The sequence below is a fragment of the Ursus americanus genome, chromosome 6 (assembly GCF_024610735.1).
Source record: "Ursus americanus isolate L20-20 chromosome 6, mUrsAme1.1.p, whole genome shotgun sequence".
NCBI lineage: Eukaryota > Metazoa > Chordata > Mammalia > Carnivora > Ursidae > Ursus > Ursus americanus.
In genome coordinates, this window is record NC_142132.1 from 56,585,162 (window position 1) to 56,612,808 (window position 27,647).

Sequence of the window (27,647 nt, forward strand, 5' to 3'; positions counted from 1 at the left end):
GCTTTGAATTCCAAATTAAAGAGTTTATAGTTTATTCTGCGAGCCCCCTGAAGACTTGCATGCAGGGTAGTGAAGAAATCAGACTGTTATTTTATTTTATTTTATTTTATTTTATTTTATTTTATTTTATTTTATTTTATTTATTTTTTAAAGTAGGCTCTGGGGACCAATGCAGGGCTTGAACTCACAACCCTGAGATCAAGACCTGAGCTGAAATCAAAAGTCAGACACTTAACTGACTGAGCCACCCAGGGACCTTCAGAATGTGTTTTAGAGAGAACTCTGTGATAGTAAATATGGAGAATGGATTAGTAGAGTTATGGTGTGGTGGAGGTAGTGATATTGAAAAGACCAACACTTCAGAAATCACTTGTAAAGGTATTGCAGTAGTTCAGATGACCATTGTTAAGGTTCTGATTTAGGACAATGGGAATGGGAACAGAGAGAAATTAGAATCATTAGGATTTGGTGACTGACTGGGTAGGTGGGGAGAGGGAATAAACATGACTCTCTTCCTGAAGTCAAAAAGGAATTGGGAGTTTTAGAGAGTTTCTTGGAGTAATTCTGCTTGCTTTAGAGCTTCTAATAATAATTTTACTCACTGTTGAGTAAGGTGCACTTTATGTATCTATAATAAAACCTAAATGTTTTAAGATTTTTGGGAATTAGGAGTGGTATGGGGCAGGCTTCTTGAGCCTTTTGCATTTCCTAAAACCAACTTCTAACATTGGTTTTGGAGCAAGCTCCTCTCCTTACCTTCTCTATCATCTCCCTCTCTCTCTATCATCTCCATCTCTATCACCTCCACCTCCCATCTCCATCTCTCTCCTCTCCATCTCTATCATTTCTGTCTCCATCTCTATCATCTTCATCATCTCCATCTCTGTCATCTCCATCTCCATCATCTCCATATCTATCTCTATCATTTCCATCTCCATCGTTGCCATTTCTCTCATCTCCTTCTCTCTCATCTTCATCTCTATCATCTCCATTTCTATCACTGCTGTCTCCCATCTCCATCTCTATCATATCAATATCTGTCATCTCCATGTTTGTCATCTCCATCTCCATCAACTCCATCTTTATCATCTCCATCTCTGTCATGTCCCATCTCTGTCCCACATCTCTCATCTCCATGTTTGTCATTTCCATCTCCATCAACTCCATCTTTATCATCTCCATCTCTGTCATGTCCCCTCTCTGTCCCACATCTCTCATCTCCCCTCTTTCATTTCCCATCCCCATCCTTTGCTCCCCCCTTGGTTATCATGGCTCTGTTAGAATATCTGCTATCATGTTTTCTGTTCTGGATTATTCAGGTGACTCTGAAATGTGACAAATGATAACACTGGGAGAAATAAAAGTGTCTTGTCCTTAGAGTATATTAGACAGATCTTATTATATAAAAGCAATATAATAAATTAATATTTCTATTGAGTGTATAGTTTAAATGACTCATGCATACTGTAAATCCATTGTCTTATCAAATAGTATGTGCCCTGAGAAAGTAAAAAGTTGAAAATAGATTGTAGTGGGAGTACAAATAATACAATCTTATAAAAAATAGAATGTGATTAATATGTATTACCTTTTTTGTGTTTATAGAATTTTCACCTGAGCCCTGGCAGACTACAATATAATATGTATTTAGAAACTTTCTCAAGCCTTATTATTAAAAGATTTTACTAATTGCTAAAAATATACTTCCTATACTTGGATAAGGGCTGACCATAGTGGAAGCAGCTGATTTGTGCCATAAGACCTTGGGATTTGGTGATTTTTGGCATAAATTCTAGAAAAGGTATCTACTACCAGATACCTCTAAAATGGGATTATGGAAAGAAGGACGCGGAAAGCTGGAATCTTGGCCAAAATTGTATACACTAAGGAGTCTCCTAGTGCCTTCTTAACCATTGAGGCCTTTCAGTAGAATGCTAGGTGATGGGGAAGATTGATTTGTAGTTTTTGTAGTGTAAATACTGATAACTATGGCTGTTCTCAAATTACCTGCCTGATGACACTGAATGCCGAATTGGGAATAGATGCTCATAATCAGCTCTTTTCGCTTGCATTATGTCTTAATCCACACTAGTGAGATGTCATATGCCAAGGTTTATCACCAGCAAAGGGTTCTCACTTCCATCTGGACTGTGAGTGATCCAGTTCAAGAGTACCATCCTGCTTTCTAGGCCCACTCCTGGTATAAATTGTCTTGGCTTGAATTCTCCCCAAAAGAAAAAGACTGGGACTTGTGTCTAGGTAGTTTATTTGGGTAGTAACACCAGGGAGTAGGGATGAGGGACTGGGCAGAGTAAGGAAAAGAAGGAAGGATAATGTAGGATAAGCCTGCATTATCAAATTCATGGTTGAGCCCAATTGGGGTTTGATGCCCCTTAGAATTCTCTACCTAGGTGTCAACTAGAAGGAGCGATTGTCTACCAGTTGCTCCTGGCCCCCACCGGTTGTGGGTTAATCCTGAGTGCTCACTTTCCCAAATTTATATGGCTGTGCACATAGTGGGCTCCCCATATCCTCTGTGGCATTGGAGAAGCCCTGGGGCAGCCAGTGAAAGATGTGAGGTGTGACACTGACAAGGTAAGGGTGTTGTGGCCCTCCAGGAAGTATCTTCCACCACTGTCATTGGAATCATGAATGAGGCTGAGCTTGTGTGGGCAGAGCACCAGAAGTATCTGATACAGGGATACCTGGTTTATAATGTTTTAGAAGGTGGACTAAAAAGCATTTATTCACAATGAAGCTACTATTTCAGATCATGGATCTTGGGGTTGTTTAAGAATTTTGGGGCAAATGTTTTTGTTTCTCTTCTTCTTCTTCTTCTTCTCCTCCTTCTCCTTCTCCTTCTCCTTCTCCTTCTCCTTCTCCTTCTTCTTCTTCTAGTTTTATTTATTTAATGTCTACACCCAAAGTGAGACTCAAACTCATGACCTTGAGAGCAAGAGTCACACGCTCTTCTGACTGAGCCAGCCAGGCAGCTCTCTCTTTCTTCTTTTTCTTCTTCCTCAAGTAAAAGACTGTGTTATGTTGTGTTTTTGTGTCATAAGAAACCCATAGAAAGGCTTTTAATAAAGTTTGTAAACATCGAAAAGACATGAGCAAATATGTTAATTCATTTAATGAATATTTAATACTAGAAATGGGAAAATATAAACTTAATTGATGAAACCACGAAGTCCTTTAAAACGTCTTTATCGGTGTTTTATAAGGGATAAGGGATGATATAAAACAACTTCGGTGAAATTTAGGCATTCATTATTTTTTATTTCTTTGAGAGAACATTTCTAGACGTTTTAGTGCTTCTACTACTTAGTCATAGGTCTTTACTGTGGTTTCTTTCCATTTGGTAAAGGAAAATATCAATATAGTCTCAAAGTTACATCTCTAATTAAACCTCTTTCTCCTCGACAGTGTCTTTTGGGATATCATCCTTATGTTATTTCCTCCTTTGCGGTTAGTAGCTGTGAATTATTTGTGTATTTGATTGCTTTTAGGTGTCTGTAAAAATTCAAAGAGCAAGGAGGATAGCAAAAACTACATGACATGATTCATGCTTTGCCTTACCTTCTTTAGAAAAAGAGGAACAAAAACTAGAACTGGTCTAGTCTTACTAGAAAAGAATTCTCTCATTACCTCTTTTATCCATTATTCACCTTCCTTGTCACTCTTTTTCTCTGAACATTTCCCAAAGTAGTGAATACTCTGAGATCCTGTGAAATTCTGCTAGATGTAAACCCTGATACGGAATTTTAAAGATTTGATTCTTAATGTTTGTCCTGGTTTCCGAGATAAAATATTAATTTTGTGTATGAACAAAAGGGAACAATACTGTCAAATAGATGTTTTAACTTATTTATTTATTTTAAAAGGATTTTATTTATTTATTTTAGAGTGTGCATAGCATTCATGAACAGGGGCTGGGGGGCAGAGGCAGAGCATCTCAAGCAGACTGAGCACAGAGCCCGACTCCGGGCTCAATCTGATGACCCCGAGATCTTGACAAACTGAAACCGAGAGTTGTATGCTTAACTGACTGAGCCACCAAGGCACCCCAGAAGTCTTAGCTAATTTAAATTCACAGCAGTCAGAATTAAAAAGGGTACGTGAGTCATGGTCTAGTTTTGAAGCTACTGAGATTTTCCTTATTTTTGAATTCATGGTACTAATTAGGTCCTTTAATAAGTACCTTAAAATCTCTAATAGTTAGCTGCTGTTGCATAATTTCTGAGACAAAAATTCCTGGTTTGCACACGGCAAGTGTTAATATATTTGATAACATGAATTCTAATGAACACTAAACTCTTACGTTTGTTATTGAAAGGGGTAGCACACCCAAACAAGGATCATTCATATCCAGGGGCCATCTAGTAAAGGTTCTGCTTATCCAGCTGACTAGCTGCAGTCAGTTTAGATACCTGCTCTTAAGAATATATGAAAAGGGCTCTTACAACTCAAGACATAATAAGCGTTTGCATGGATTACTTGAGAAAAGCTAAATCTGCTTTATGTAAAGAATAACTTTTCTTTTTCACTTGTGTACATACTGATATTTGCAGTTTACAGCTTCAATTAGATCCATCCCAGTTCTCAAACAAATCCTGTTTGTAGATAGAATCTGGAATTTTAGTTCCATATCTGGTGTGTCCATGGAGTCACAGCCTTCCTTCTAACTCTCCACCATGTTTGATCAATCTAGGTGACTGGGTTTTTACCCAGTGCACTTGGCTGGGGCTCTGACTCCCTGCCTAATGCTTAGCAGTTTCCAGATGAACCATCTGAAATAGGACATCACTACCACCTAACATAGATATATTGCTGGGCAGGAGATTTCTGCTGCAGTGCCCCACTTACTAGATTCTTGGTTCTTGGACATTGTTTGCTATATCCTCCTAACCCCCCAACCACTTCATTTGGGCTGCTATCCAGTTCTCTCTGGGGTTTAGCCCTATCATTTGGTCAGTTCCTCTAATGTTATTTTTGCTTTGCTCCATATTGTTTCCTTTCTCTTTCTTGCACTTGCTAAAGTTGAGGTGGAGCTTGCCTAAAACTCAACGTGAACTAATACACTATTTACTAAGTAGTTAACATGATTAAATATAGTTACCATGTGTTGAAGACTTAACTATATGTCGTTCAATATGTCTGAACTTCAACACCATGTTTTATAAAATAAGGTTACATATTCTTTTAAATATCTAGATTTCAATAGCTCAAGTCCACATTGTCTTCTTTTTTTTAAGGTTTAATTTATTTGAGAGAGAGTGAGAGAAAGAGAGAGAGAGAGGGAGAAACCCAAGCAGACTCCCTGCTAAGCTGGGAGCCCAATGTGGGGCTCGATCTCACGACCCGGAGATCATAACCTAAGCCGAAATCAAAAGTCTGACGCCCAAGCAACTGAGCCACCTAGCACCCCTCCCATACTTTTTCTCTCTTTTTTAAAAAATATTTTATTTTCAAGTAATCTCTACATCTAACGTGGGGCTCAAACTCAACAACCCCAAGATCAAGAGTTGCATGCTATACTGACAGAGCCACCCAGGCGTCCCAAGTCCTTATTGTCTTAATGCTAGAAACCAACCCTTAAAGTGTTTCTTGGCTATATCTAAGTCATCCCCAGACTCTCTCAGTTGTGTTTAGGAAGAGACCCATCATGGTTTTCTGTTTTGGACACGTCGTCATGCTGTTGCACCGCTGCTTTTGCTCTTGTTCTCCAGGTCAGTATCCCATCTGAATTAGAAAACAGACGCTTTTTAAAAATTTCCACAGCATAGTGTTTTAATCAGACTTTAACAGAAAAAGGCAGGATAAAGATAACACGTACAATAATTACAGTAAAAACGCATACACAGAAATAATTACTGGGACTGCACTCAGTATTCCCTGGTCCAAGTTCTGAGTCATTTTCAAGGCATCCTTGAAAAGGGTTTCTCTGACTTGTTTCTGCCTACCACTGTTATGTATATGTCAGCTTGCCTTTCCACTGTGAGTACTGTCTGGCTTTCCTTTTCTATCTGGAGTGTAGGCTCCCAAACCATGGACTTTACAGAGAAAGGGACCCCCCCCCCCCATTTCAGCTAAAAACCCAGCTTTCCAATTCTAATTCCTGTCCTAGATTCAACTTCTTCCCCAGAGTAAATAACAATGGAAATATTCATTCTTTTCACAGAAACCTCACTCCCTCTCTTACAGGATAAGGTGTGATCTGTGGGTACCTCCCATTCTCTTCTCCCCTCCAGACAATTACCATAACTGTCTTTAAAACGTTTTCTAGAAATCTGAATTATTCTTTTTAAAACCATGTTTGGGACTACAGTAGTCCATTCTAAGTTGTGTTATGCCATTTTAGTTAGGACTTTTTACAAAATTTATTTTCCTTCCTACATCTATCTATCTAGCTAGCTTTTTTTTTTTTTTTTTTAAGATTTTATTTATTTATTTATTTGTCAGAGAGAGTGAGAGAGCACAAGCAGTGGGAGCGGCAGGCAGAGGAAGAGGGAGAGGGAGAAGCAGGCTCTCCGCCGAGCAAGGAGCCCAATGCGATATGGGGCTCCATCTCAGGACCCTGGGATCATGACCTGAGCCCAAGGCAGACGTTTAACTGATAGAGCCACGCAGGAGTCCCTATCTGTCTTCTTCATTTCAGCCTTGGGGCTCTTGTAAACGTGCAGTGTTTATAGCAGTGATTCTCAAGTCCCCCCTCTTCTGTTTCACCCCGGGGCCCGCAGTTTTGGTTGTCACAGTAGTGGGGGGCACATCTGGCATTTAATTGGCTTGAGCCAAAGAAGCTTATGGGTTTTGCAATGTGTGAAACTCTCCTCTAAAATGAATTGTCCCACATTCTAAGCAAGTTTTAGATATCCCACTGGACATTCATGTAGGTCCTGTTTATAATTTTCTAAGCGTAGAACTTAACTCTGCTGTAACTTATAAACACTAAGTATTTTTTTGCATAGCTTTAATATACACTGATTTTTTCTAGGAATGCACTTGAGTATATCTAAGAAAGATTGTGCTTGGGTATATAAAGGAAGATTGTTCTTGTTTTATTTTGTATTATACGAAGGGTTGTTCACCATGTCAGAAAAATCTTGTTGGGGTTGCAAAGCAGCTGTAGATATTTGAATTACCACCACAAAACATCCTTATCAATTTACATTTGTAAATCACATTCACAGTGATTCTGTGCTTAAGGGGAAAAGTGGCTTTCATTATCTGTTTCAGTATAAGTGTGCCTGAGCATTTGTGTAATGAAATACAAATATATAATTTATGTAAATACATATAATTGTGTATAACTTACCTTTATATATCAAATGTGTTTTTAAAGATTCATTTAGATAGTTAATGTGTAGTTAGTAACTATGAATTTCATTTTAGGATGTTAAAAAAAGACATTGGAAAATACTTATTTTATAAGGAGTGTGTCAGTTCTGATGGGCTTGAGGACCATATAAATTCATCCAGGGAAAAGAAACTGTTCTTTTCTTTTCTTTTCTTTTCTTTTCTTTTATTTTATTTTATTTTATTTTATTTTATTTTAAGATTTTATTTATTTATTCAACAGAGATAGAGACAGCCAGCGAGAGAGGGAACACAAGCAGGGGGCGTGGGAGAGGAAGAAGCAGGCTCACAGCAGAGGAGCCTGATGTGGGGCTCGATCCCATAATGCCGGGATCACGCCCTGAGCCGAAGGCAGACGCCTAACCGCTGTGCCACCCAGGCGCCCCGAAACTGTTCTTTTAAAGAAGCAATAAAAATCTGTTAAGATATACTCACTGAATTTCTTAGGTGAGACTTGCTTTTGTGCATTTGCTCAACTAGAAAATTTACCATATTGGTTTTCTCAGAACAAAGAGACAATTTGTCTCAAAGGCAAATTTAACCTGGTACTCTTAGGAGGCCAAAAAGGATTCTGCCTTTTAACTGATATCAATATTACTGCAGTCCTTGTTTGAACACCTCTTGGCTAAGATGCTACATTACTTGTTGTTTACATTATTTACTACTAGCTTTTGAGGTTACATTCACAAAGATAAGACAATTTCTTTAACATTTTAAAAGCTGTATCAATGGGGCACCTGGGTGGCTCAGTAGGTTAAGGTCCGACTCTTGGTTTTGTCTTGGGTCATGATCTTGGGGTTGTGAGATCAAGGCCTGCATCAGGCTCCATGCTCAGTGCAGAGTCTGCTTGAGATTCTTTCTCTCTCTGCCCCCTCAACTATCTCTCTCTCTCTCTCTCTCTCCCCCTAAAATAAATAAATCAATCTTAAAAAAAGCTGTATCAAGTAAAAATTAAGTATGTTTTAATACGTCTCATATTAAATAATTTGATCAATAATTACAGTAATTACATCTTTTATTTAAACAATTTGAAACAAAAAGTCAGGTTGAATGACAGTAAGTGTTGATTTCTTTCTAGATGTTCTGTATTTCTGGAAATGATTGTGATTTTCAAAGATGCAAGAACAGGTTGTTTTTAGAACCATCAATACTAGATCCTGTGGTTTATTAATATATTCAAGAGACTGGTAGGGTGGTTAATTAATAAAAGAAACGTCACCAAGAAGGTCTGTGCTGGGGATTTTCATTAACAAGTTGAAGAAGAAATAACAAAGTAATCAATGAACTAAAACAGACATGATTGACTATAATTACTGTGCTTGTTAAGGTTATTGACTAACAGCAAGACGGGCTGTCAAAATAGAGACATGGCACTCTGAGAAAATTAAAGGAGAAAAATTAATGAGAAGAACATTCGTTTTTGCCTCTCTCTTATCACTAAGGAAATAAAGTTAATGTGTCAATTTCAGTATTTTTGAAATAGTTGAGATTTTTTTTTTTAAAGATTTTATTTATTTATTCGACAGAGATAGAGACAGCCAGCGAGAGAGGAGACACAAGCAGGGGGAGTGGGAGAGGAAGAAGCAGGCTCATAGCAGAAGAGCCTGACGTGGGGCTCGATCCCATAACGCCGGGATCACGCCCTGAGCCGAAGGCAGACACTTAACCGCTGTGCCACCCAGGCGCCCCTGAAATAGTTGAGATTTTTAATTTTAACTCTAAGTACACCCTAGTAACATTTAAATGCTATATTTGGGTTTTACACAAAGTGAAATAGAGGGAGAAGGAGAAATTTGGTGGTAAATATATAAAGATAACATACAAGACATAACTGTTGTTTGTACCAGGGCAGAGAAGTAGCTGTAAAGATGGAGAGGCAGTGGAATCGAGGGATATTTGATAAATAAAACTAATAAGACACTGTTCTCTTACTTTGCTGGTATCTTTCATTTCTGCATCAAGGCAAATATAACTCCCTTCAGGAAAATTTCCTGGATTATCCTCTTTTCCTAGAGCCATCTTTCCCTCCTTTGAAATCCCATAGCTATTGATGCTTCATCTTGTATTAAGTAAATTTAAATATGCTGTACTGTTATGGACTTTGCCACTGCCCCTAGCTTTCATTCCCCTGGTGAAGACAGCATAAGTAAACGAACAAATAAATATACAAGGTTGTGTTAGGTGAGTGGGGCAATGAGATAAGGTAATCAGGTCATACCTCCATGAGAAGGTGAAGATGAAAATGAGCCAGACATATAAATAGTCATGAGGAAATAATTTCAGGCAGAGGAGCAGTAAGTGCAACAGTCCTAAGGAGCATAAGCTTGGGTGTTTTATGAGTAGAAAATATAATTGAAGTCAGTGCCCTGGGGGAGAGGGTGCTGTGAGTCAAAGTAGGAGAGGTTGACCTGAGCTGGATCACGGAGGGTCTTGTAGATTTGTTAAAGAACTTGGATTTCTTTCTTTTCTTTTCTTTCTTTCTTTCTTTCTTTTTTTTTTTTTTGTACTATGAGTAGTAGGAAGGCATTGGATGATATTAAGCAGGAAAATAACCTGAGCTGAGCTATGTTCTGAAAGATCATTTAGATGCTTTGTGGAGAATAGATTGCAGATGCCTCAAAATAGTTGGGGAAGAAGAGATAGAGAGAAGTCTATGTATTTAAGATAACTTTTGGAAGTAGGAGTAGTGGTTATTTTTGATGATTGTGAGGAAAAAGAATGGATGAAGGATGATTCCTAGGTCTTTTTTTGGGATATAATAAGTTTGAAATGTCTGTTAGCTATCCAAATGGAGAAGGCAGTTGGTTGTATGCCTCTGGGGCTCATGAGAGAGGTCTGGATTGGGGATATAAATTTGGAATTTGTTCATTTATGGATACATGATTGGTGTATCTGGTGAACTAATTGGCCTTCTCCAGTCTCTTCACGTCCCTTTGCTGTGTTGTATCTCATTTTTGAATGACGTATTGGGTAGGCGCCATAATTTTCCTGCCCTTAGTGCAGTACTTTAAAGGCGGCTTAGTCCAGTTTAAAACTTGCACTTTATTCCAGTTTAAATCTCATCTCCTCCTTTTCCTTCAGCACTGACCAGATGTCTTCTCAAGGGACTTGGAAATGGGAAAGGGCAAGATGGATTTTTTTTACCACTTCTGTTCTGGTATCTTCAAGAGGAGAGATTTAGTTGGCCTTGTTCCTCTAATTTTTCAAGTCCCCTGACTTTTTCTGTAGTGTTAGGGCTTGGAGAGGAGACAGGAGGGGGAGAGCATGTACCTCTTTCATTAACTGCTTCTTAGTGAGCCCTGAATGAGGTGTCTATCCTCAAATATTGGAAATTCGTTAGCAAGCAGTGTACACAGATGGCTTAATTTTCTTTTATTTTGAGCTTAGTTGCCAATTCTGCACAATAAGAAAAATCCCACGTGACGTCTTATTATAGATCTCCTTTAAAGCTGTGGGATTGGATGAGATACCCCTGAGGTGACAGTATGGATTTGGCCACAGAGAAGTTGGTGGTAGACTTAAAAATGGCTCTCATGGTAGTGGAGGAAACGGAAATGGGTTATGGAGTGAGTGACAGTTGAAAATGTAGGGAGGGTAAGCAGCTTATTTAGGAAGTATTGTGATGAAGGTAGCAGAAACTAGGAAGAGCTGTAGGGTGACGCTAATGCTTTTGTTTGTTGGATATTTTTAAGTTAGAGGTCTTGTGGCATATTTTTGTGCCAATCATTAGAGAAAGGGTGATAATGTGGTACATGAAGTGATAATGAAGGAGTGGAGTCCTTGAGAAGGGGGAAGAGGAAGGGATCCAGAACAGAAGAGGAGAGATTAGTCTTTGATAGGAGCAAGGGTACTGCTTGAATTGTAATAGGAGGGAAGCTGGAGAAGGTAGGACTCAGTGCTGGTGGTTTTGTAGACTTGGTGATGAGAAGGCATGGGGTTATCTTCCCAGGTGGCTTCTGTTTCTTGTCTGTGAGGCAGGAGAGTTGGTTAGTAGCTAATTAGAGGGTGGGTGGGAAAGGAGAGTTGGGAAACATCTTTTTTGCTGCACCATCTGAGACCTTTGAAACAGGAGCAGATTCATTTAGTTTCATCTAAAACACCCGACAAAGTGCCAGAACTATTTATCACATATTTTTGGAATAAGATCATTTTATTTACCACAGACAAATTATTCTTAGCTTTAAATCTCATCTTGAAAAGGTGTTATAGCTGTTCAGAAAATCACATATTTTTTTTTGAAGCCCCAACCTGCAATTGCCTGAAACGTTTTGAGGTATCATATATAGAACAAAATGGACTCATGGTTCATGCAAAAGCTACATTCATTCTTTAAGGTATTTTAATGAAAAGAAGAAAAGGTATTCTATTCTGGTTGAAGAACTGATTGTATCCTGGAGGGCTTATTTTCCAAGAGGGGCTGCTGATAGAGATAGAATTATTTTCTTTTTGGAGGCCTCCCTTCTGTGCCTCTGATGTTCTAGCTGGCTCCTGACATAGGACGCCACATCAAGGGGCTTCTCAGTACATGTGGTTGAGTGACTTTGTCTGGGGCCAGAGACACACTTTTGATTACTTTGGGACGACTGCTACAACTGCCCTGATTTATTCTCTCTCTTCTTTCCTTTTTTTCCATCTCCTTTACCCCTAACCTTTGTTTGCTTGCAAGAGGAATGTGAGCCAAAATTTTAAAGTTTGAAAAGTATAAAGAAAGGAAACAAGTAAATAGGGAAGGAGAATAAATACTGAACAAGACTGGGCAAGGTTACAAGAAGGAATTACTGTGAAAACCTGGAAGGGTGCCAGGATGCAAAACGCGGTGGCTGTGTAGTTTACAGGAACTATTTAATGTTGAGCATGCTTCAGTGATCACCCAGAGAAAGCCGGATTTCTCCGGTTTTGTCTGCTGCCCTATAGTTAGCTATGGAAACTTGACATAGGTGATCTGTATTTTTTCTCAGCCAACTGATATAAATATAGGGGATTGTGGGGCCTCTGCCTATCAAATCTGACGTGATTTGAATTGTTAGGACAAGGACCTCTTGTGGCCATAGTGGGAAATACTTCAACTGAGACCTATCTGGGAGGTTAAATTTTTATGAGGCAAAAAATAGAGCTCTTTAAAATTACATTTCAGATATTTATAATATTTAATTGTTTTGATAACACCAAATATTGTAATTGCAGCTGTATTTTATCTATGAGAAGTTCAATATAATTTGAAGCACTTCAGATTTTATCCACTTAATTCACATATTCCCTGAAAAATAGAGAGAATAGGGGTTTTCATTTCCATTTTGCAGATGGAAAAGAGAGGTACAGAGCAGGTAAGTAACTTATTTGTGGTTTTACAGTGGGGGGAGAGTGACTCGTAATAGAATTTGGATATCTTATCTTGGGTTTGGTTCAACAGTCTGGGTTTGGAAAACATTCATTATTAAAGCTCTAAAACAAAAACTTCTATTTTGCAAGTGTCAAGTGAATTCTTTATTCAAGAAAAGATGGATTGAGAGACATAAAACTTACTCTTTGTTTTCAGTGTGAAAAGAGTCTATTCCTAGGTTCTCCAGGGGAAAAAAACTGCTTTAAAAAAAATCTGGGAGGACAGTATGTCAGCAACTAAGAACCTTTAGATAAATGTAATGCCAATTATGGACAATTTAAAGGAAGTTACATAAAAATACAGTTATTTGCAGATTTCCATAGAAATCATATAAAATGAAGCCCCTTTCATCGTTGATTCTGACAGTCCCCTGACCCTGCCTTTCCTCTCGTTTCCCTAATATTTGTTCTAAGAGTGCCTGTGGAGCTAATAAATGCTTCCTTTTTATTTTTATTTTTTTAAATTATTTTTTGACTTCTTTTTATTTTGAATTCAGCTTTTTAAGAACAAGGATGCCCAAACTCAAATGAATAGTTCTTTTATTTATTTATTAAGTATATATTTAGAAAAATTTCAATTCCGTATAGTTAACATACAGTGGAGTAGTTCTTTTTTAAGGGACAGTTACCACCTGTTGTTTTAGAAGCTGTTGGAAGAAAGTCACAGAAGTGGTAATGTGTAAGGAAATGAGGTACGAATTCAAGTGGGGAGTCAAGGAACTGATGAAATGATAAAGCATAAGGCAGGGATATGCAAGATTTGTTCTGGTGAATGACAGAGCATCGAGGAAAAGGATACCAAAAAAAGGGAAGAGGAACTATGAAAAAGAACAGCCACAGAAATAAGAAATTTTGTTGGAGAAGACTTTTTTGGTAACTTTAATAATGATTCCACCTGTGGAACTGTTGGTAAATCTTCACTGTACATGTCCTACTGATAATTATGTGGCTTTACGTAAATTCTGGGAGCAGAATATGTGATACCTGGCGCAGGTGTATGAAACAGGCAAGATTTCAGAAGAAAAACACTACCTCAGATGTGACAGATCATCCTGTGGTATTGAAGACACTGAATTTTACATAATTGATCTTTTGATGTGTGGATTTCCTGGACTCCTATTATCACTGCTTTATCATTTTTTCACTCTCCATAATTCTAGCCATCAGCTTTAATTAGCTGTAAAGAGGTCCTTATTTTGGAAAGGGACTAGAGAAATGCAAATCTAACTTATTTGGAGCTTCCTGACAGCTATGTTTGTAGATCTCTAGGCAAAGTATGTGTCTGGCCTTTTTCAACGAAGTATTTTCAGTAACAAGTTGTCAGTGAGGTCAGTGACTAGCAGTTCAGGATTAGATACCACCCACCCTGGTTTGTAACCTCCCCTTTCTTTCTTATCCTGGGTGAATGACGCTCAGCTAAAGTGACTGCCCCACTGTCACTGCCTCTTAATTTGGTACTCTGTAACTCTGACTAAGAAGTCGTCGTCTTCTTTTTTCTTCCCCCCCCCCAAAACTCTTTTTGGAAAATTCCCTACAAGAGCCGAATTTTTAAAACATTTACTTTATAGAAAGCAGCAGAAAGGTAAGAGTCAAGTTCGTAAAGAGAAGAGCTGGACTTCAGTCCATTCTTGTTTCTGTGTTGAATTGCTCTGCCTTAGTTATATATTGTAGACTTAAAATGTGGGGTTTCCTTCTGAATTAAAGTACATTACATTATTATATAAAACGGGAATGTTTTGAGTAGTTATGATGAGAAATGTAGGCTTTCATGCTAATTTTAAAGTTATAAATAACTTTCAAACTAGTGCCAGGGGAAGCTAGTAGCCAAGGTCGTGCTTTGCATTCAGAGAGTTTCTGGCTATAAAAAGCCGATTGCAATACTGTGCAGGAAAAGATAAGATACGGCCTGGATGCTTGTGCTTTGGCATGGGGCTGGGGCAAAAGGAAGCAAAGATAGAAAATGCTTTAAGGTATTTTACTTTCAACCAAAAGCTTGTTCACAGTAAATGGAAGATTTTTCAAATGAGATAGTGGCAAAAGCAGTAGTTCCTGAATTTAGTATCTGTCTCATGTACTTGTTTTATAATTGGCAGTAATATGAAGAGGTTGAGTTCTGTCAGAACTGTTTTACCACCATTTACAATCATAAAAATCACATTATGTAGGATGTAATCATCAATAATGTAAAGAGAAGGTCACTGATGGGGTCTTCGTGATGGGACACTTGCTCTCAGATGCACTGACAGAACTAGAAGGAATCAGTTCAAATAGAAACCAGAAGAAATTTAGTTTAGGCATCGGGAAATTCATTGTGCAGGTTTTGAGTCACTGATATACAGCACTAAGAAATAGCCTGTTACAATGACTTTGAAGATACATGAAACCCAATGATTTGCTTAGAACACACAAGTCCGAAAAATAAGATTTCAAGTTAGCTTTGCTTCTGGGTTTGTGGTTAGCTTATTTAGACAGAATGAAAGCTCAATATATTGAAAATAGTTGTGATTTGGAGATGCGGATTATCAGCAGTTAAATTTGAATGGCATATTTGGGTGTCCTATTAAAATTTCATTATCCGCTATAAAAAATGACCTCAGTATTAGCAAAGGACAAATTTGTTAAATGGAGATACCCAAAATACAGACAGTACAGACACAGCTTTTTTGTTACCCTGCTATACATGTCTATATCTGCCTTCTTATTGGAGTAAAATATTGGGATTTTGTAGTAAAACTTATTTTCTTTTCATCACAAAAGTAATAGCACAGAAATTTGAAGGAATTGTAGGAATTATAGGAATTTTGAAAGCACAGAAAAAAAATAACCTGTAATCTCATTGATGTATTTCCTTTTAGTCCTTTTTCTCTGCATGGCTTTAAAATGAATTGCAGTAATACTGTAGATAAAATTTGGGACCTTGCTTTTATATTTAACATTATACCAAAACATTTTCTGTGTATATTCCCTATTTTACATAGATTTTATCTTAAATTGCTGTGTAATATTTTTCCAAGTTAATGGGTATAATTTTATTAATTACCATTAAATACCTAAGTGCTATGGTAAATATCTTTGTGAGTATGTGTACTTATTTTAAATATAATTTCTTTAAGCTGTATTCTTTAATTTTTTTTTTTATTTGAGTACCGTTGACACACAATGTTACATGAGTTTTGGGTGTACAGCATAGTGATTCAACATCTCTGTATGTTATGTTATGATCACCGCAAGTGTAGCTACTGCCACCATACAGTGCTATTATATCATTGGTTATATTCCCTATGCTGTGCCTTGTGTTCCCATGACTTATTCATATCGTAACTGGAAGCCTGTATCTCTCACTCCTTTTTGCCCATTTTGCCCATTTCCTCCCCCCTCCCCCCAGCAATCATCAGTTTGTTCTCTGTATATATAGGTCTGATTCTTCAAGCTATATTCTTAAATGTGGACTCAGATTAAAGGGCCTTTGAGTTGAAGACAAAGGTTGTGATTTTTAAGAAGATGGTTTTTTACTGTTTTAAGGCATTGTAAAATTCCTTGTCTACCAAATGATATATTTGTTGAATGTCTCTGATAGGTAAAACATTGTTATTAGGTATGTAGATAGCAATACACTAAGTGTTTGGGAGGAGAGAATCCCCTCTATAAAATTTCACTTTACCAACTTCACAGAGGCCAACAAAGCTACGTGTGAGGAAAACACTTCAGCTCTGCCTGAAACCAACCCATATTGTTATTGACCATATTATTTTGGACTTTAGAATTTATAAATGACTTCTGTTAGAGGACCATCTATACATAATTCTGATTTATATGAATTTTATCATCCAGCTGTGACAAGGAAATTAAGAAGGATAAATACTTAAGTACAATAAACTTTGGGAGAAATTAGAAGTATTTGGAGACAATGTATAGGCAGCACAGTGAAAGAAAAAGGATAGAGGGCACATACAAGAGCAGAAATTCAGTACTGGTTTTTTCGGCTTAGGGAAACATGAGAATGAAATAGGGCATAGCTAGAGTTGGAGTCAGGGAAGAGATGAAGTTTTAATTTTGTTATTGTTGAATTTGGGAGTTATGGTTGTAGAAATACTCTATATTGAGGGAAAAAGCCAAAGAATTGGAGGTCAGTAAAACTATTTTATTTTTGGAGGGGTGGCCATCCAGAGAAATCAAAGTAGAGAGAGTAGAGATATCAGTATTATTTGATGGGAGGGGAGGTATAGAGTTGTGAATTCTTAAAGAAAATGTTTTGCCTGTATTAAAAGTCTTTTTAATTGTGGGGTTTTCTTTTTCAGTGATATTTAGAGGAAGACCAAAGCTATGGGAGTTCCTTTCTCTAACTCCTATGAACTTCTGTTGGTGTGTTTTTATTCTTCCTTTGGGATGGAAGGGATTAAGATTTGAGAAGTTGGCAGTTCAATCTTGCCTGAAGAGAAACTTATGTGCTTTGTAATGAAGACTTAAAAAAAAATAGTGTTTACTTATGGATCATTGGCTCATGGGAATGTTAGTCTAGAGACTCAAAAAGCGTGATTTTCAGATTTTTGTTCAGCTACTGGATTTTAAGTGACATGGTACTGTGGGGTGAACTCCTGAGTTTAGTCAAGTTGCAGATCTAATGAAAAGTGGCAGATAATTGAGACTATAGAATCTTTGAAAGTGAACAGGATTATTAGCAATTGCACATGATTTTCACATGCTTCATTACTGCTTTTAACTATGTTGTTGGTGCCTGGGACACAGCCAATTTAATCTGCTACCAATTTAATCACTAACTTCTATGGTTTGAGAAATTATTTTGAGTTCCTATGTGCCAAATTGTAAATTAGGTCAAATTTATTTGGCACCCCCACTTCCACCTCTTTTTCCTGTCTTCGTTATCCTAACCGGTATACTTGTGCTGCTTCAGGTCCCTCCATCAGTGGGGAAGTAGATTTGATGGAGAAGGCTATGTTTAGGTGCAAAGAAAGGTCTTCATTTAGTAGAACTTGAGCACTTTAGGCCCTACTTATATTAGCTGTATTCGACATATGATCAGCAGTTCTCAATCTGTTACTGGTCCATGAAAGGAGAAAAGAAGTTTCTACCAGAATGTAAGTCATCTATGCACTAAGACTTTGTAGTAAGACTTTTTAGATGAAGGAAATGGTCATTGATATACTTCTTGCAAGCTCCTTATATAGTTGCAGACTTGTGCTTTGAGTAGCATTGCTTAAATTACACCGTACAACATTTATCTCCTCAGTCTCTGCATTTGGGGTAAAGAATTGGGATGGAGGTGTACAATTAATTAGATAATAAATGAATTACCAGGTCTAGGTTGATGAGGTTTCTGGAAGGTGGTATTAATGCAAAGTGGCCCTGGGTTATTTCACTGAGAACCCTCAGAATGACTGAGAGGCAGGGTTGCCGAAAGTTCTACATGGGGTCTACTCTGGTATAGGCTGTGGAATTAATTAATTCACTCATTTTAGATGACACGTGTAGCAGACATTTTTCTTAGTGCTGGGGATAGATACCAGTGAATCAAATAAAGGCCCTGACCTCTGATGTGTGTTTGTTTGTGGCTGGGAATGAAGGGAGAGTAAGAAATAAAACTGATTTCTCTGTGATTCTCCAGGAGAGGTATTGGTGTCTGTCTTAGTCCAGGGCTGGGGCTCATAGGTCATGTTTCCATGGGAATTTAACAAGATTAACTTGCTTTTTGGTTAGATCCAGTAATTCTGTTTTCCCCAGTATGAGATAACAAAGGAATTCTAGTTTTCAGAATCAAATCACCTGTGATAGGCACTGTTGGTTGCCTGTGCAGTATCCATACTTCTCTTATTCTTTGCTGCCCCACTAGGATTTTGCTAGATAGATCACATAATGCTCACTTCTAGATGAATTTTAGTATAAAGTTTTATCTGGCGGTTGGGACACAGCTGACATTCAGATGGGCTTTTGGGACCCAGATCTCTGGGCTGGCTATTTTGGATTTGCTTCTTTGACCAGATGTGTTGAGGCCGGAACTGTACCGCCATCCAGCTTGCATGCTTAAAAAAAAAAAATCTTATAAAAATTAACTTTTAAACTGAATAAGTTATATTTGCACATTTATTTTAATTTTTAATTTTAACAAAGGGTGCCTTGGCTACAGTTCTTTATAGCAACCAATGGTCCACAGAGTTTCATAAATGACATCAGATAGTTCATAGATTCTCCAGGAGACCCAGAGAAACAGCCAGAGACGATGGGGCAGGGACAACGTCCAACTGTACCTAAGAGACAGTCCTGCAGATGTACTAGCTTCCCCCATTCTGGATTCTTGGGCTGGACACCAGAAGCCCCCCTACAGCTTTCCCAGAAGTTATCTGATGCCTGCGACGTTTTAAAGTCTCATCCAAGCTGTATTTGGTTTTTGAAATCTAGAGGAGTGAAGCTGGGCCAGGGCTGGAAGCATCTGCCACAAAGGGCTGTAAAATGAAAATAAATCTTTCTCCTGCCCTGACCCCAAAAACTGTGACCAGTTTCTGGTGCAAATTAAAAAAAATTAATGTATCATTCTGTATCAGTACACATACATTTATTTCGCTCTTTATTATAGCTACCACTTGTTGAATTTAACCAATTTATTGCCCCACACTATACTGAAATATTTTAATGTTTCTGTGTATTGGTTGAGGACTGATATTCCCCAGTAAGGCCGTACAAATTGTTAAAATATGAAATACTTTTGTATCCCCTCTCCCCACTACTAGTAGCCTTCCTGTACTTGGCCTCTTGCCTGGGACCTTCCTTAGACCCAGCAATTAAAGGATAACATTTGGCACAAAAGGGACCTTCTAAGACTCACCTTTACGCTAAGCTCTGGTTGGAGCCTGAGCCATGCTGGTGTTTAAATATTTTTAGTATCTTCCCACTGCTAGGCAAATGACATCCAATTAGATTTTATATATTTCCTAAGGCTTTTCCTGACTGGTCACACTTGAAGTCATACCAATGAAAGAATATATGACAATTTATTTAACTAGTCCCTAATTGATACACATTTAGATTGTTTCTTGCTTTTTGGTTACCACAAACAATACTATACTCCTTGACATGCATCTTTGTATAAATGTTCAGATTCCTAAAAGTGGCATTGCTTTGTCTAAAAATTTGTGCATATAAAATTTTATGTGTTTTGCCAGAGTACCTTCAAAAGAGATTTTACCAATATACACTCAGACCAACAGTGTATGAGACAGCTTATATTTCTTTATCCCATGAAAGAAGATTTCATAAGAGATTTAAAAGATGTTTTAATGAAACTAATTTACCTTCTTTAGTGATGATATAAAAAAAAAAGAGAAGAAAATTAAACCATGTTAGTATGAGTGGCTCTTAATGAAACTCTACCAAGATATCATTAGGTCATTGTTTTCTTCTAATTAATAACATTTTGATACTGTGTTAAATTTGCTGGGGACCAACATCAGATTTACTGGTTTTAATTTTTAAAGCCTACCTTTCTGATATATGGGACAACATCTGTCGGTTCTCAATGCTATGATTACTCAAAGATGCAAACAATAATTCTGTGATAATATATGCAAAAATTTCACTGCTTTGTAATATAGTGGTTCTCAACCCAGGGTACTTTTGCTCCCCAGGGGACATTTGGCAATGTCTGGAGACATTTTTGGTTATCTTAACCGGGAGGCTGGTGCTATTGGCATTTAGTGGGTAGAGGCCAGGGGTACTGCTAAACATCCTACAACCCACAGGAGAGCCCCCCACAACAAAGAATTATCCAGCCCAAAATGTCAGTAGTTCTGAGAATGAGAAACCCTGCTGCCAGTAGACTACACCTGGAAATGGACTTTGATCTAAATAATTAAACATTCCTTCATTGTCTTTTGTCTTGTTTATTAACTTATTCTCAAGACTGTTGGCACAATCTTTCTGTCATAAAGAGCATTCTCCTGGGTAGACAGGTTGAAAGCAAATGCAAAATATTGTAATTTTGCTTCCTCTCTGTTATTTGTCAAGATCATGATCTCTGCCTGGGCATGGAGGGCCAGCAGTTAGTTGTACCTTTCCTTGTCCTTCTTTCTCAAATACAACCTAAAGTTTTTGTATTGTTTTGAGTGTTTTTCACAGGTCTTTTCTCATCCTAGGTTTAGTCCACTTTTTTAATAAGCCAATACTATACTGATGTGTTCATTCTTACCTTTCCCTTCTTCCTTCTTCTCTTGTATGTCCTTTAAAAATCTCAGCTCTTTCGAAAGCTCCTTGTACACCACATTGAGTTATAGTTGCCTATGTTCTTTCCCATATTTTTTTCATGTGATTGCAGTAGTGGTTTTTATTTTTTGACCTATCTTTCATTTTAGAGTCTTTGGCTCTGGAACATGCTTACATTTTCTCTGAACTGCTGAACAATCTAAGATACTTGTCTTACTTTGCCTTGTGTTTTCTTGCTTGACCGTAATGAACTCTAAGGTGATCTGTTCAGTTTTCCCCAAGGTTCCTACCACTTCCACTTCACTAACACATTTCTCTTTGTTGGTAAGAATTAAGTCCAGGGCAGTGGTTCTATTCCTTGCTTCTTTTGCTGTTTGAATGATGAAGTTGCTGATAGAGAGGCAGCTGGTAAAGGAGAGGAGTGATTTCTCCAGTTGTGATTTTTGAATTAATTTATTGTCTTTTTGGTCTTGCTGATTTTTAAAATATTTAAATCTTTGCTAGGTCTCTTTTGATTTTGACCTCTCACTTCAGTTTTCATTTTATTTGGTTTTTCCATCACTTCTGTCCTAGAATTTATGTGTTTGGGTATTTCACTGAGAGCACAGGGTAGATATATTCTAAATTTTCTTTTAAGGATAATTTACCTTTGTATCTGTAAGACATTGTCTTACTCTTATGCTATACAGTCTTTTAATTTTGGATTTTTTTTCTGTCTGCTTGTTTTTGAAAGGAAATTTTTTGGTGTTTGTTGTAAGTGAGATATATATATATCCTCTTTGAGCTTCATCACTATCAACTTTGAATTACAGAATTTCTCTCTTAAATTTTAAATCTCTTCTCTCTTAAATGTCAGTACATTTCTGGGTTACAGGAGGTACATATTCATTGGAGCAACTATTCTCTTATTCCTATTATTTGATCCTCTACTTGGAGGTGAATTTAACCCTAGATAATTTAAAGCAATTTAGATGCATTTTTCTAAGAGAGATGCATAAAACCTAATCTCTAGAATGCCCTTCTGCCAATGTTTTTCTTGTGTTTGTGCCCCTCCTTTTGGGGCTTTCATATTTCAGGGCACAGTATATCATTCTTCCTTTGTCTCCTTATAACCCATATTGCATTTCTGGGAACTGAGATCTTCCAGCAGAGTGTAGTTAGAAATGTATTGCTTGGAGGTGACTAGGAAGCACACCTGGCTATCTAAAAAGCTGCTCCTTCCTGTGCAGTATTGGGGTGGTTTTTTGGTTTTTTGGTTGGCTCTGTCAGCCTCAGTTCTCTGATAGGATGTCAGGATGTGAGGGTCTGGCTCTGTGGCTGCTTTAAGTTTAGGTACAAGGGAGTTTTAGTTGTGCCTTCCCCCAATTTGTCCCATTCATGAAATATAGAAAGTAGAGTGGCCAGATTTAGCAAAATACAAGACACACAGGTTTGAATTTCAGGGAAACAAGCAGTATTTTTTTTTTAAGTATAAATATGTCCCAAATATTGCATAGGACATCCTTATGCTGGAAAATTATTCATTATTTCTCTGAAATTCAAAGTTAACTGGAAATTTTGTATTTTATCTAGTAACCGTAAGTTTCCCCCCGTGTTTGCAAATCATTATGAGATATTTATCCTTTTGTGTCTCAGGTACTGGTGTAAGAGGGTCTTCTTCTGATTTGATAAAGGTTGTCCCTTCCAGTCTTCCTCCACCTGAAGGGCTGGTCAAAACTGGGAGGACTGGAGGAAATTTGTAGAGTCTGTGGGCCCTCAGAGAGAAAAAGAATGAAGATCTGGACTTCTTTCTTTTACAGTGTGTTTATTATTAGAAATTTTTTAGTGCATTGAACTGGTCCTGGATAAGAAAGGACCTAGTAAGAAAGAACATCAAAGACCTTAAACTAGAATCCTTTTTGTGGCCTGCATTACCTGGTGGGAGAGGCTGTTTGGGCTTGTGAGTGATTGGAGGCAGAAGGCCCTCCTGATGTTTGTTAAACTGAAGGTGTAAGCATGGATGTCATGCCACACCTCAGGTAGCAAGCTTGTTCTTTCTTGAAGAATCACTGTGGCCAATGTCAGTAATTGTAGCAGCAAAGGCAAGAGTGCAGCAGGCGAAAAGGTCACACTGGACTTCAGGGGATCAGTTTTCATCAGTAAATTGTGTGCTGGGAGCAGAACACTAGCAGCCTTTAACAGGGCCCACTTATATTCTAATCATATTCTCTAGTTTTCTGTCTCTTGAGGTGTGGGGGTCAAGAGGCCCTGGAGTTCTTGAACAATTTGAGGGGTACGAGAGATACTGGACTCCCTGTCAGTCTGGCAATTGGGAATTACTTTTAGTTTGTATTTTTCCACTTGCCCTTCTTGTTTTTTTATTGTTGCCATGGGAAGAACATGTTCCTGGTAGCCTACTTGTCCAAGAAGGATGAGAAACATGTACAACAGATTTGGATTCCAAAACTGCATCTTGGAGTAAGCCCAGCCAGGCCCGTCTTGGATTAGCCAACCTAACCAATGTAAAAATGTATAAGAGAGAATAAGTGTTGTTTTGTGCCACTGCGTTTTAGGGTGTTTTGTTACTTATTATTATTATTATTATTATTATTATTATTATTATTATGGAGATAGCAATTCATAGACCATTAAACAAAAAATGATTTAGTATAAGATTTTATAAAGAATTCTTATAAAATTAATAAGGAAAAGAAAAATAGAGATATGGGCCAATGATAAGGAAAAAAAGTAATTCACAGAAGAGAACATTGGAATGACCAATAAATAAATGAAAAGATATTTAGCTTGTTTCACTAGTTACTAGGTAAGTATAGATTAAAATAATGATGGGAAGGGTGCCTGGGTGGCTCAGTCTGTTAAGCGTCTGCCTTCAGCTCAGGTCATGATCCCGTTGTCCTGGGATCAAGCACCAGGATCAAGCCCTGCATCAAGCCCCACATCAGGCCCCCTGCTCAGCGGGTTGTCTGCTTCTCCCTCTGCACCTCACCCGACTCTCATGCTCTTTCTGACTGTCTCTTTCTCTCAAATAAATAAATGAAATCTTTAAAAAAATAATGATGGGATACCTTATCATACCTTTTAGATTGGTACAAATTAACGTATGGTAATAACCTAGTATCTATAAATATGTGATGCATATGGAACTGTCATATACAGATGGTGAATTGTTTATGGATACGAAGGGAGACGTATTAAGCAGGAAGAGGATATTTTCAAGGACTATTACTGACAAAGGCTTATATATAGAATATATAGGGAATTCTTAGAAATCAGTTAGAAAAAAATAGGCAACCTAGGAGAAAAATGGGTAAAAAGTACAGGTAAGCAGTTCACAGAAGGGATACTTGAATGGCTGTCTAGTCGACCCAAAACAGATCACCAATGACATTGGTAATCAAAAATGCAATTAAGTTAAAACAGCAGTGAGGTCCAGTTTGTACTTCCTGTGTTGGCAGTAGCCGAAATGTCATGTAATATCTTGTGCTGGGGAGAAGATGGGAACATGTGAACCCACGTGTTCTCCTGGTGGTGTTATTTTGGAGACCAATTTGGTAATATTTGTTGAAATTGAATGCTCAAATGCGTGCTGACCCAGAAATTCTACTTCCGAATTGTATTAGTTTGCTAGGGCTGCCATTACAAAATGTCAAAGACTGGGTGGCTTAAACAGTAGAAATTTATTTTCTCATAGTCTAAAGGCTAGAAATCCAAGATTAAGGTGTTGACAAGTTTGGTTTCTCCTGAGGCATCTCTTCCTGGCTTATCGATGGCTATCTTCTTGCTATATCCTCAACATGATACCCCCCTTTGGGTGTCTGTGTCCTAATTTCTCCTTATAAAGACACCAATCATATTGGATTAGGGCCCACCCTAATGGCCTCATTTTAACTTAATCACATCTTCAGAGTTCCTATTTCTAGATACAGTTATATTCTAAAGAATGGAGTTAGAATTACAGACATATGAATTGTGGGGAGGATGCAATTCAGCCCATAACAGAGTGTATATATTAAGGTACTCTTGCATATGTATACAAAGAAGCATGTATGAGGATGTTTATTCTAGCATCATTTCCCATAGCAAAGAGTTGGATGTTACCTAAATGTTCTTGAATAGGGATATGGACCGATAAGATACATTATAACTGCGTCTGATAGAATGCTACAAATGGAAAAGAAACTAAGTGAATTATACTAATTGGGAACTAATATTTCTCAAATAACAAGAAATCTGTAGGTAAGAAGTTCAGAGCTGATGACATCAAGGACCTGAGCTCTTTCTATAGTTTTGCTCTGTCATCTTTCCTCCTCAGCTTTGCAGTAGCACTGCTTTATGTCCAGGCATCATATCAGAGATAGGAGAAGGAGGGGCCAAGGGTCATAGCAACATTATCTGACTCCCCCCCCCCTTTTTAAAAGAGTTTATTTATTTATTTGACACACAGAGAGAGACAGCCAGCGAGAGAGGGAACACAAGCAGGGGGAGTGGGAGAGGAAGAAGCAGGCTCCTAGCAGAGAAACCTGATGTGGGGCTTGATCCCAGAACACTGGGATCACGCCCTGAGCTGAGGGCAGACGCTTAACGACTGCGCCACCCAGGCGCCCCCTGACTCCCTTTTTTTAGGGAAAGAAAAAGCTTTGCCAGAAAACATCTCAGCAGACATCTGCTGTCACCTCATTGGCCAGAATTCTGTCACATGCCATTCTGAGTTGCAGAGAAATCTGGAAAATCTAATGTCCTGCTTCTGAAATTGCTGTGAAAGGCAAGGGAGAGCCAGGCTATGTGTTGCTTGAGCTAACCTGTGGTGTTTACCATATATCTATCTATCTATCTATCTATCTATCTATCTATCTATCTATCTATCTATCTATCTATCTATCTATACTATATATATACTAGTGGAGTGTGTATATATATGGTGTGTGTGTGTATATATATATTTCTATATATATATATTTCAACATGAGAGACCATGAGAACATAATGTTGGGGCAGGAGGAGACAGAGAAAGAGAGAGACAGAAACAAAAACAAAGAGGGTGCGGGAAGAGAGAGACAGAGACAGAAACAGAGAGAGATAGAAACAGAGAAGTAGAAAGAGAGGAAATACAATACTGTTTGTGTAAATTTGAAAAGCTATATATCATTGTAAAGATATATATCAAAACAGTTATGGAAAGTTGATCAGAAGGGCATCCATTAACTATTACAGAGTAGATGCCTATAGGAGGGGAGAAGTGGAATGGAACTGAAGCAAGGGATATAGAATAAGACAACAAAAAGTAAAACAGGCTTTACACAGACCAGTTCCCTCAGTTGAACTTTATCTAAGGAGCATGATGGATTGTGTCAATCTAATTCTGTGCTTTCAAGATCCAGGACAGAAAAGGCTGGGATGGTTTGGGGCATGTGTGTGTGAGTTACTCAGTCTGTTGGGCATGGTTATTATTTAGAGTTGAAGAAATGTGAATCACTATGCTTATGATTGAGTTTAATTATTTTTCCTTACCCTGTGATGAGCTTTATTCTATTCAGTACAATTGGAGGCCTGTTAGGAATGATGTTGTAGTTTAAGTTTAGTGAGTATAGCAAATATTCTTTGGACAATTTAGAGATATTATGAATTTTGCAAAATTGATTTTCTTTGTCTTTGTACATATATTTCTTTTGCTCTCTAATGCAAGATTAGTAGACTTGACTTTTAGAGAGCCAGTGAGGGACATGAGTAATATAAACATGGCCTCTTGGTAGTGAAATCCATCATTCTCTAGTTTTCTGTTATTATCTTTGGAAGCAGAGTGGAGAAAGGATTTCCTTCCCCTCACTCTAATGCAGTCTCAGCGAGTGACTGGCTGTCTGCTCTGGAATGAAGCGTGTTGGCACAATTCCAGAAGTCTTATGTGGGAACAAGACACTAGAGGTTTCTATTTTTTACTTATTGTCATTCTTTTGCTTTTAGTTCAGTATTCTGTCCTTTCACCATCCCGTATCTAATCCTCTTAATAAACATAGATCAGTTATTAATATGTATTAGTGTATCTTTCATATTCTCTATTAAGCATTTGTTAAAACTTTGGAAGCAAATCTTAAGCTCTTCCATTTTATAATATGTTTCCTTATTACCTAATTATAAATTATTATCATGGATAGAGTAGATTACTTCCCTTGGTGAAATGGATTCAATTTGCTAAATAAAAATGTGTGGACTTAATGACTCTTCATTCATTTTTAAATCAGATAGGCAATTTGTTTGCTATCTCTCGGTAGTCTTCTAAAATTCAATGGCATTTTGCTTTGGAGAAGTAGAATTCCACAAGGAGAAAAGTATCTTTCCACATAATAACAATAATTAATTGGTGAATTATTTAGCACCGTACATAGCACTCCATTAAATTCAGTGGGTAATTTTTATAAGCAATTCTTCATAGCCGCTTTGTAGGTCTCATTTCACAACACGGGAAAATCAGGGTAAAAAGGATCAACATAGACATGGGTAAGCAGAGTGAAGTAGAGCTTGAATTTGAACCCAGTTTTCTTGTGTTTCTGCCTGTTCTTTTCATTTCTCTCCTTCTCTTCCTAGTCCTAGTGGGTACTTGTTTTGCAAAGTACTATCCTTGGCTGCCTTATCTGAACCTTGGAAGAGCTCATTTAGTCTCATGGTTTAGGGCATAACATGGGTGTGTAGTTACTCTATCTCTATTT

At 37.7% G+C, this 27,647-nt stretch overlaps 1 protein-coding gene across 3 annotated transcripts in view; it reads left to right on the top strand.

The window, feature by feature from the left end:
• The window catches only part of CTNNA3 (catenin alpha 3), a 1,641,479-nt gene that overhangs the window by 21,136 nt on the left and 1,592,696 nt on the right, over positions 1 to 27,647 (top strand). Inside the window, exon 1 of one of the 3 annotated variants that reach the window (XM_087863075.1) lies at positions 14,115 to 14,317. The exons of the other annotated variants lie outside the window; for them this stretch is intronic. The gene's annotated coding sequence lies outside the window, so the exon portion shown is untranslated. Of the gene's footprint in view, positions 1 to 14,114; positions 14,318 to 27,647 lie in introns of those variants that run through there. 3 annotated transcript variants of the gene reach the window in all.